General features: G+C 40.5%; 1 pseudogene; it reads left to right on the forward strand.

Annotated features, from left to right (window-relative positions):
* Positions 1-1813: 1813 nt before the first annotated feature.
* Positions 1814-2788, forward strand: LOC128846040 (olfactory receptor 14I1-like; annotated as a pseudogene).
* Positions 2789-11229: the final 8441 nt, after the last annotated feature.

Below are 11229 nucleotides of genomic sequence, written 5' to 3' on the forward strand. Positions count from 1 at the left end.
AACCAGGATTAGTATCAGAGCTGGGAGGGGCTTTCTGTCCCCATCCTATTTAGTGCTTCACCTCTCAGCCAAGTCTGACCAAGAAGGGAGCAGGGAGCGCCAATCTGTGGAGTGGATCCCTGTCTGCTAGGAAGTGCAGTGAGACCCAGCAACTTAGGAAATATGGTGACAGGGCAGGGAAATGGTTGCTGGATAACACAGTGATGAGGCACTCATTATTGATATGTGCACAAATAGACAAGGACTGAAGAATGCTGGCAGTGAACTGTCAAATGCATCACAGGCTGGGAAACATTCCACAAAGACCAACATTGTAAATTTGTAATCTCAATTAAAGTTGTTTGGGTATTGAAACTCGAGCCTTTTACTATCATTTAAACATCTACAGCTTCTTGACTTTTTTTCCCGCAGCAGGAAAAAAAAATTTTTTCACAGAAATTGTGATAACCAAAACATTTTCGTTTTTGTTCATTGAGAACCAAAGAATTGCTGATAAAAACTTCTGGAAATGGGGAAATTTTCACTAATTTTTTTGAAAATTTTTTACAATAAAAATGTTTTTTTTAAGGATAGCAGAGACTTCCCATGTAAATTTCTTCAGTTGAAAATGCAGTTCTCCTTTGAAATAATTTAAAAAGAGATTGTCTCAATTCCCCAGGATGGAAATTTAGAATTAAGCCAGGGTGACAGCCCTGATATTGTCCAAATAATACCACACTTTTGAACCCATTCACTCTACTGCAATCCCGTTTATTGCTGTTTCAAAGGGATATTTGCAGGATGAAAAAACTGAATAAGCAGCAAAGTTGCTACCCACAGAATATGCCATATACATGCAGGCAGCTTTAAACTGGGCACAGAGAGTTAAAGCCCCCAGCCAAAGTCTGTCTGTGCCCAAGGACATAGAGGAGGGCAATGGTACTAAACCCAGATCTCCTGCTCTAGCACCATATCTTCTGTCTCACACTGATGCCTGCTAAACAGAAATGCTCTTAACAGGTGGACAGAACATATGCATAGCAAGACACAGCCTAAGTCCCTGAGAGTTTACAACTTAAGTAGACAAGCAGAGAAAGGGAGGGAGGGGAAACAGAGGCACATGGAGGGGAAGTTTCTGGTCCAAGGTCACATAACAGGTCCGTGGCAGAATCAAAAACAGAAACCAAGTCTCCTAATGGCCACTGAGCTGCACAGCACAGACATAAAGTCAGAGGGAAATGATAGAACATAGAATTAGCTGAGTGATGCTATTAGCTGCTCATAACACAGAGATGGAAATGCAGTTGGGATTCGGAGCCATAAATCAGTTTGTAAGAAGGCACTCCATTTGTGTGGTTTTGCAGTGGAAACATTACAAATGCGCTGTCGTATGGGATGCTTTGTGAGTCCATGTAAATATTTCCCTGGAAAGTGGAAATCAGGCAGCATTACCTTTTTAGTATTTTAGCTTCATATCCAAGTTTACAGCCTGCTGTCTGGAGGAATAGGGGAGTTATCTTGACTGGATCATTGGGTTTGGATGTGCTTTGGTCCATCCTTCATATTGTATTTTACCAAGCCACATCCTGAGCCAGATCTTCAGATGGTGCGCACTGATGCAGCTCGATTGACTTTAAGGGAGCCGCGCCAATTTACATTCGTGTGATCACTCACCACTCCTAGTTAACAGCAGTGATGAGCGCTGTGCATTGTTGACACTCACATTATAAGATATTGCTGCAGGGAATCAGGGCCACTCCCTCTGTCACTATAATCCCCACCATTGTCTTTGTCCTTCCCTCCACAGCCATCACACAATGAATTGAGAAAGAAAATGTCCAATCGAACCACCATGACCGAGTTCCTTCTCCTGGGATTCTCTGATGTTCGGGAGCTGCAGATTTTGCACTTTGTGGTGTTTCTAGTGATTTACCTGGCAGGCCTGATGGGGAATCTTCTCATCATCACAGCCATAGCCCTCGACCACCATCTTCACACCCCCATGTACTTCTTCCTGGTGAATCTGTCCATCATAGACCTCGGCTCCATCTGTGTCACCATCCCCAAATCCATGATCAATTCCCTCATGAACACCAGGTTGATTTCTTATCCTGGATGTGTCACCCAAGTGTTTCTATTTGTAGTCTTCACTTCAACTGATCTTGCCATACTCGCCGTCATCACGTACAACCGACATGTCAATATCTGCCAACCACTGCAGTGTGAGACACTGATGAACAAGGGAGCTTGTGTCCGAATGGCAGCCAGTGCCTGGATTACTGGTATTGTCTACTCTGCACTGCACAGTGGTAAGACCTACAGGTTACCCTTCGGTCAGTCCAATGTCATCAACCAGTTCTTCTGTGCAATCCCCCAGCTACTTAAGCTTGCCTACTCTGACTCATACCTCAAGGAAATTGGGCTTCTTGCCTTTAGTGTGTTTTTAGGTTTAAACTGCTTTGTTTTTATATTTGTGTCTTATGTTCAGATCTTCAAAACTGTGCTGAGAATCCCCTCTGAGCAGGGCCGGCGTAAAACCTTCTCCATCTGCCTTCCTCACCTCACTGTGATGTCTTTGTTCCTTTGCACTGGCATCTTTGAGTACCTGAAACCCACCTCCAGCTCAAAATCAAATATAACTTTGTGGTGGGTGTTCTCTATGCCCTGGTGCCTCCAGTGATGAATCCAGTCATCTACAGCATGAGAAAACAACGAGATCAAAGCTGCATTAAAGAAACTGATTATGTGGAGATTATTCACCAAGAATTATTATGACAGTCATTGTTCTTTGACTGTGATTTCATTCTGAGTTCCTTAATATATATATTCAACTGATGACCTTTCTCCTTGGTGCAATTATGAAGTCATAAAATACAGACTAACTCCACTGAAGTCAAATGAGTTAGTGAAGGATTACACCAGTGTAAATAAGCTCAGAATCAAGATATCTATACATACATTTTATACACATCTATCTATCTATCTATCTATCTATTGGATTTACATGGCTGCTGCCACAACTGTACCTGAGCACATTGCACAGACTATCAATAGCCACAGCTAAGTCCCCAGTGGACTTAATGAAGTCTCTGGCTCTTCTCCTATTTTGGGGTAAAAATTGTGCTTGGGGTATGAGGGGTTTGGCTTGTGTGTTTGATTGCTTGTTTACTATTTGTTGTGGTTCATTTTGTTGATTGGTTCGTTAGTTTCTTCTGGGGGTAGGAGTTTGGGAGGGTGGAATATGTCTGGTTCAATAATCCATTATTTTGCCATCTATTCTAAGTGTCAATGTCCTAATCTCTTTTACAGGGCCTTCAGAGAGACTGGAAATTTTGCTTTCTGCATTGATGAAGAATTTGCGGGGGAGGGGGGAGGGGAAGGTTTTTTTAGGTATCTGGAGAGCTGTGTTCCAGTTCAGAAGATTATTTTAATGCTGATGTGATTTTACTGTGTTATTTATGATGTGTTAGGGCACCTAGACCTTATCTAATTACATGTATTGTTATTACTTTTAATTTAAATAAATAAATACTGTATTGTGCTTGCTATGATGAAAAAGGCCTTTTGGAAGAGAAAGCTACGACAATGTTTCTGAAAGTCAAATTAAGTCTCGATAAAAAGGCCAAATATTTGTCCTATCAAACTGTTGCTGTGATGGGGCTGGAATTGCTCTCTCGTATTTTCTCGTATGTTATGCTTTACTAATAAATCATTCTTTGAATGAAGAAGGCTGGCTAGTCACTCAACGTGCTACTGGTCACAGTTCCTGTGGGAAGAACTGCTGGTATCAAACACGGTGGGAGAAATCATAGTTGGTGCAAAAGGTGCTACAGGTTGGAACCTAGTTTGAAAGGGGAGAATCACATGATTCCATCCTAATAGAGGGGCATGTGTGCACTCAGACACCAGATAAGGGAGCAGAGGTGCAGCTGAATGTGTAACCATAACTAATGGGATTTAGTCATTGACTTCAAAGAGTTTATTTGGATTTGGCCAGTGGTCTCTCATCACACAATGATCCAAATGTGTCTAGATCACAGAAGTTGGCTGTTGTTATTGTTATAATAATAAATCATGTTTGTGCATAATTGTGCACATTACATGTACAATAGATAAAAGCAGAATATGTGGCTAGATAGATAGATTGATAATCATTAATAATTACTGCCAATTATTTTGCCTCTTTTTCTGTCCATGAATGTTGATTTTCAGCTCATGAATTCCTTGAGAGGATTCATTATTCAGCATTACATATAAAAGAATTTCTGTGAATAGTTCTTAGTCCATAGCTCATTTACAAGAACTACAAGACATGCATTGTCTGTGAGCTTTGAGCTGTGTTGACTGGAAATTAGGGCTGTCGATTAATAGCAGTTAACTCATGCGATTAACTCAAAAAATTAATTGTGATTAAAAAAATTAAACACGATTAATCACAGTTTTAATTGCACTGCTAAACAATAGAATACCAACTGAAATTTATTAAATATTTTGGAAGTTTTTCTACATTTTCAAATATATTGATTTAAATTACAACACACAATACAAAGTGTACAGTGTTCACTTTATATTATTATTTTTTATTCCAAATATTTGCACTGTAAAAGTGATAAAAGGAATAGTATTTTTCAATTCACCTCATACAAGTATTGTAGAGTGATCTCTTTATCGTGAAAGTGCAACTTACAACTGTAGATTTTTTTATTACATAACTGCACTCAAAAACAAAACAATGTAAATCTTTAGAGCCTTCAAGTCCACTCAGTCCTACTTCTTGTTCAGCCAATCACTAAGACAAAAAAGTTTGTTTACATTTATGGGAGATATTGCTGCCCGCTTATTTACAATGTCACCTGAAAGTCAGAACAGCCATTTGCATGGCACTTTTGTAGCAGGCATTGCAAGGTATTTACGTACCAGTTATGCTAATCATTCATATGCCCCTTTATGCTTCCACCACCATTCCAGAGGACATGCTTCCATGCTGATAATGCTCGTTAAAAAAACCATACATTAATTAAATTTGTGAATGAACTCCTTGGGGGAGAATTGTATGTCTCCTGCTTTGTGTTACCTGCATTCTACTATATATTTCATGTTATAGTAGTCTCCAATGATGACCCAGCACATGTTGTTAGTTTCAAGAACACTTTTACTGCAGATTTGACAAAACACAAAGAAGGTACCAATGTGAGATTTCTAAAGATAGCTACAGCACTCAACCCAAGGTTTAAGAATCTGAAGTGCCTTCCAAAATGTGAGAGGGACAAGGTGTGGAGCATGCTTTCAGAAGTCTTAAAAGAGCAACACTCTGATGCGGAAACTACAGAACCAAACCATCAAAAAAAAAAAAAAAAAAAAAAACCACCTTCTGCCGGTAGCATCTGATTCAGAGGATGAAAATGAACATGCATTGGTCCACACTGCTTTGGATCATAGTTGAGCATGGACGCATGTCCTCTGGAATGGTGGTTGAAGCATGAAGGGACATCTGAATCTTTAGCGCATCCGGTACATAAATATCTGGCAACACCAACTAGATAAATGCCGTGTGAATGCCTATTCTCGCTTTCAGGTGACATTGTAAACAAGAAGCGGGCAGCATTATCTCCCATAAATGTAAACAAACTTGTTTGTTTGAGAGATTGGCTGAACGAGAAGTAGGACTGAGTGGACTTGTAGGCTCTAAAGTTTTACATTGTTTTATTTTGATTGCAAGTATTTTATGTACATAAATATACATTTGTAAGTTCAACTTTCATGACAAAGATATTGCACCTCAGTACTTGTATGAGTTGAATTGAAAAATACTATTTCTTATGTTTTTTACAGAGCATATATTTGTTATAAAAACTAAATATAAAGTGAGCACTGTACACTTTGTATTCTGTGTTGTAATTTAAAACAATATATTTGAAAATGTACAAAACATAAAAATATTTAAATAAATAATATTCAATTATTGTTTAACAGCATGATTAATCAAGTGATTAATTGAGATTACTTTTATTAATCACTCAATTAATCATGATTATTTTTTTTTAATTGCTTGACCTCCCTACTGGAAATATTTTAACATGCTCTGTTTCTCTTGCCTTATTGGATACAATTTATTATTATAGGGAGTTTTCTGAAAAACTTATTCAGTTGGTCAAATTTGGCATAGCTTCTTGTCCAAATACTCAGTGATTATGAATTTAAAACTCATCTCCTTTGTTATGCTTATGTAAGTCACTGATCTGCAAAAAAACCACATAAACCACTGCTTAAATCTAAACATGAGAAACATCGCACTGAAGTTTTATAGCTAAACTCAAGCTTAAGCGCTTTTCTTGGATTAAGGATTATTGATGAAATTTTCAACTGGGCCTGTGGTAATTAGACATCCAATTCCTTTTAACTTCCAGTGGGGGTTCAGCACCCTACTCCCTTGGGCCCTTTGAAAATCTCATCCAATTGCTTCAAGTTCACTGTTTCTATGAACCTTAATGTCTGCTTTGCTGGAATATTCATGGAATATAACCCAAAAGCATCATGAACTCACCTGACTCAAATTAACTTTAAAAGTAAAGTTAATAGTCACACAAACTTGGGGGGGAGGTTGTTTGTTTTTTGAGGGATAGGTTGTTTAGGGTTTTTTGTTTTCACTCAGTTCTTCAACTGATACAGGGTAAGATGTCACTCAAGCTTGTGGTCGAGGTAATCAAAATTGGCGCTCCAAGTTTTCTTTGTTGCAATGTTGTGCTATATATTTCAATAACTAGTGATGCTCATTCAACACCAGGCCACTGTATTTGGCTGAGACATTTGAGAAAGTAGGGGTTCTTCACTGATACTGGGATTGCCTTCTCATGCTACAGCCCAAGTCTATTGACCTTCAGGATGTGCCCCGAAGCCTACCCGTTCTCCCAAGCTTCCCCTGAAGTGATGGATTGCAGAGGTAGTATGACTGGATTGATAGGACGAATTATATTCAATTTTCATTAGTTGAAGTGAAAGAATATTATGGTGAACATGTGGGGAATGATCTTATGGTGAGTGGAAAGGGTGGAAATCAATCACTGGTTGATGGATAAAAATGATTTGGTTTGTGACTAGGGAATAACATTATGGGAGGTGGTGGAGGGTAAGTCTATAACAGATGGAGGTGGGGATAGACTATGAATGGCAGAAGACAGAGAAGTCTATGTATCATTGGAAGAGCTAGAGAATGTTATGGTTCCTGAATGCAGTATTTGGTTGATCGATTGCTTGATTTCTTTTTGGGATAGGAGTTTGGAAGTGTGGAATATGTCTGGTTAAATTTACAGTTATTTTGCCTTCTATTCAAGGTGTCAATGTCCTAATCTCTTTTATGGGGTCTTCTGAGACACGTGAAATTTTGCTTTCCACATTCATGAAGAATGGGGAGGGGGGAGTTTTTTTAGGTGTCTGGAGAGCTGAGTTCCAGTTCAGAAGATTATTTTATTGCTGATGAGATCTTATTGTGTCATTTATGATGTCTTAGGGTACCTAGACCCTTATGTAATTATATGTTGTGACAGACCCAGACCAGTGGGTTACAGGAGTCTGGTAGAGGGCAAATATACTGGTCACTGGATGAATAGTTTTCTGTTCCGTGAGTGACCAGAGCAGGGGCTGCACTAGAGGAATCAGGAACCTGCTAGAACCAATTAAGACAGGCAGGATAATTAAGGCACCTGGAGCCAATTAAGAAACTGCTAGAATCAATTAGGACAGGCTAGCTAATCAGGGCACCTGAGTTTAAAAAGGACCTCACTTCAGTTTGTGGTGTCCATGCGAGGAGCTGGGAGCAAGAGGCACTAGATGCTGAGAGTGAGAAGACATGTTACTGGAAGACTGAGAAGTACAAGCATTATCAAACACCAGGAGAAAGGTCCTGTGGTGAGGATAAAGAAGGTGTTGGGAGGAGGCCATGGGGAAGTAGCCCAGGGAGTTGTAGCTGTCATGCAGCTGTACCAGGAGGCACTCTAGACAGCTGCAGTCCACAGGGCCCTGGGCTGGAACCCGGAGTAGAGGGTGGGCCCGGGTTCCCCCCATACCTCCCAACTCCTGATCAGACACAGGAGGAATTGACCTGGACTGTTGCTTCTACCAGAGGGGAAGGTCTCTGGGCTGTTTCCCTACCCAAATGGTGAATCTGTGAGGCAAGCAAATCCACCAATAAGCGCAGGACCCACCAAGGTAGAGGAGGAACTTTGTCACAATGTATTATTATGTTTTATTAAATAAATAAATACTGTATTGTTCTTACTATGGCAAAAAGTCCTTTTGGGTGAGAAAGCTATGACAATGTTTCCTAAAGTCAAACTGAGTCTGGATAAAAAGGCCAGATGTTTGTCCTATCCAACTATTGCTGTAATGGGGCTGGAATTGCTCTCCCATATTTTCTCATATGTTATGTTTTATTAATAAATCATTCTTTTCATGGAGAAGGCCAGGTAGAAACTCAACATGCTACTGGTCACAGCTGCTCCCAAACTTCTACTGAAGTGATGGATTGAAGAGGTAGTACGAGTGGGTTGATGGGAAGAATTATATTCAGTTTTCATTAGTTGAGGTGAAAGTTTATTATGGTGAACATATGGGAAATGATCTTATGGTGAGTGGAAAGGGTGGAAGTCAATCACTAGTTGAAGGATAAAAATGATTTGGTTTGTGACTAGGGAATGACGTTATGGTAGGTGGTGAAGGGTAAGTCTATAACAGGTGGCGATGGGGATAGACTATGAGTGGTGGAAGGTGGAGAAGTCTATGTATCATTGGAAGAGCTAGAGAATGTTATGGTTAATGAATGCAGTATTCTCTGATGATTAGTGGAAGGGAAAAGGTCTGTGTTTGATGGAGAATAAAGAAGCCTATGCTTGGTGGAGGGTAGAGTAGCCCAGATGCTGATTTTAGGATAAGAGATAAGAATAAAAATGCAGAAATGCAACAGATCTATAGGCCCAAACCCATAAGAATTGGTGTAATGGCATAATATAAAAGCAAGGCCTCACAGCCTTGGTAGGAGTAAGTTGCTTAATCAAGTTACAGTTTTAATTACAGTTTTCATGTAATTAAAGTATGAACATAGGGTATTGGGGAGGGGGTTAACAACAATAGATGATCAGCAAATGTTTAACCGTTGGTAGTTGTGTTAAATAAAGGGAAGGGTAGCTCCCTTTTATGGACATCCAGCAAGCCAGTAGCTATAAAATCCCTCTTAGTAACTGTTCTCTAATTGATTTACCTGTAAAGGGTAAAGGGTTAAAAAGTATCACTGCTATGCATAGGTAAAAGGAAGTAAGTGAGCTTCTGGCCAAAAGAGCCAATGGGAAGGCTAGAACTTTTTAAAATTGAGAAAAGACTCCCCTTCTGTCTGTCTATGGTTGTTCTCCCGGGGAGAGGCAGACAGGGCAGCAGCTATGCTGTAAGAAGCTTGGGGCAGGTATAAAAAATCATCACTATCATACCTAGAAACTACTCATTTGAAAATACTCATTTGAAAAGATATGTAAGTAGATCAGGAAATGTCTAGGAAGACGCAATTAGCTTTATCCCTTTTATTTCTTTATGGCTTGTAGTTCCTTCTGTGCTAACCCCAGGTGCTATTGTTTTGCTTGTAATCTTTAAGCTGGACCTCAAGAAAGCTATTCTTGGTGCTTAATCCTTGTAGCTGCTCTTTTAAAATCTAGGAATAGCCTGAGTTCCCAGATGTATTTTATTTCTTTTTTGTGTGCACATGTTATTTTTGTAATTAGTTGGTGGCAACAGCTGATTTCTTTTTTCTTTCTTTCTCAGCTCATCCCCGGGGAAGGGGGGGATGAAAGGGCTTGAGGGTACCCCAAAGGAAGGAATTCCCAAGTGCGTCTTCCTGGGCACCTGAATAAATTATGCTGCTCGGAGCAGCAGGGCCCAGGACAATTTCATATGCACTATCTGAGGATTTGCAAGGTTGAGACCTAGAAACCACCTTCTCCTGAATTCCTAGGCTCTGCAAGGTATCAAGACCTCCAACTATCTCACTGGAGCCATAAACCCCCTCCTCCCTGAGGGGTGAAGTAGGCAAGAACTCAGCATGTTTTGGATCACTTTTCCCCCTCTCCTATGGGTCTTTTACACAAGAAGGTGATAGTTCAGCCCAATAACATCACAATCAGTAAGTCAGTTTTCATGTAATTAAAATATGAACATACAATAGCAGCAATATAGTGTTCATGTAAATGAATGTAATGGCATTTAAGAAGAACAGTTTAAGTACATTCCTGGGGTCAGATTCTATCTTGGGGGGTTGCATGAGATAACCAATGGGAAATTTTATTTAACCTGATATTTTAAAGAAAACATGCCTTTTAATTTTTGGTTTTCATTTTGAATCTCTAAATTAATAGATATTTTAATTTGTTTATTGGAAATACTACCAGCTTGGATTACTCCAATCACTGAAGTGTCTGTGTGTGTGCGCATGTGCGTATATACAATATACTCCATGTAGTACTAATAATTTTCATCTGTTCATTTGCTTTTCACACTTACCTACATACACAAATATGTATAATATTTTATGAGAACGCATATAGTGCTTGAAAAAATTGATTGCCTGCTGTGTTTATTTATCCTATACAAATTCTACATTAAATGACATACATTTTAGAACCATCAGAGAGGCAAGTGTAAGTCCATCCTTTGAATTCCTATTTGTATTATTACTTTGTAATGAATTCTGTAGTATAGCAGATGTCAAATCATATCTCTTGTTTTGCAATTGAGTATGAATGGAAGATGTATTGTGTGATCCGTGTCGACCCACCTACCCGTTAGGGGGCGGTGGGGAGCTATGAGGTCACTGGCCGGCCTGGGTCACGCCTCCGTCAGTGGGGAATTAGCGGTGGGGCAGCCGCCAGCCAGAGTCTGTAGCGCGCCCCTCAGGCAGGGGAGCGCCGGCAAAGGTCAGTAGCGCGCCCCTCAGGTAGGGGAGCGCCGGCTCAGGTCAGTAGCGCGCCCCTCAGGCAGGGGAGCGCCGGCAAAGGTCCCAGCGTGGCTCGGCCGGGTAGGGGAACTCAGGCCCACCCTACATCACTGCGTTCCAGCCCAGGGCCCTGACAGTGGCAGGACGAGGGTCCCGCCACTGGATCAGCGGCGTCCTTCCACAATACATACTCACCACTGTGCAGCTCTGTCCCTGGGCTACTTCCTGTTCCACCCCTCCCCTTCCGGGGGGTGGAGCGAGCTTGGGCTGGCCCCGCC

The sequence above is a fragment of the Malaclemys terrapin genome, chromosome 12, assembly GCF_027887155.1.
Source record: "Malaclemys terrapin pileata isolate rMalTer1 chromosome 12, rMalTer1.hap1, whole genome shotgun sequence".
NCBI lineage: Eukaryota > Metazoa > Chordata > Testudines > Emydidae > Malaclemys > Malaclemys terrapin.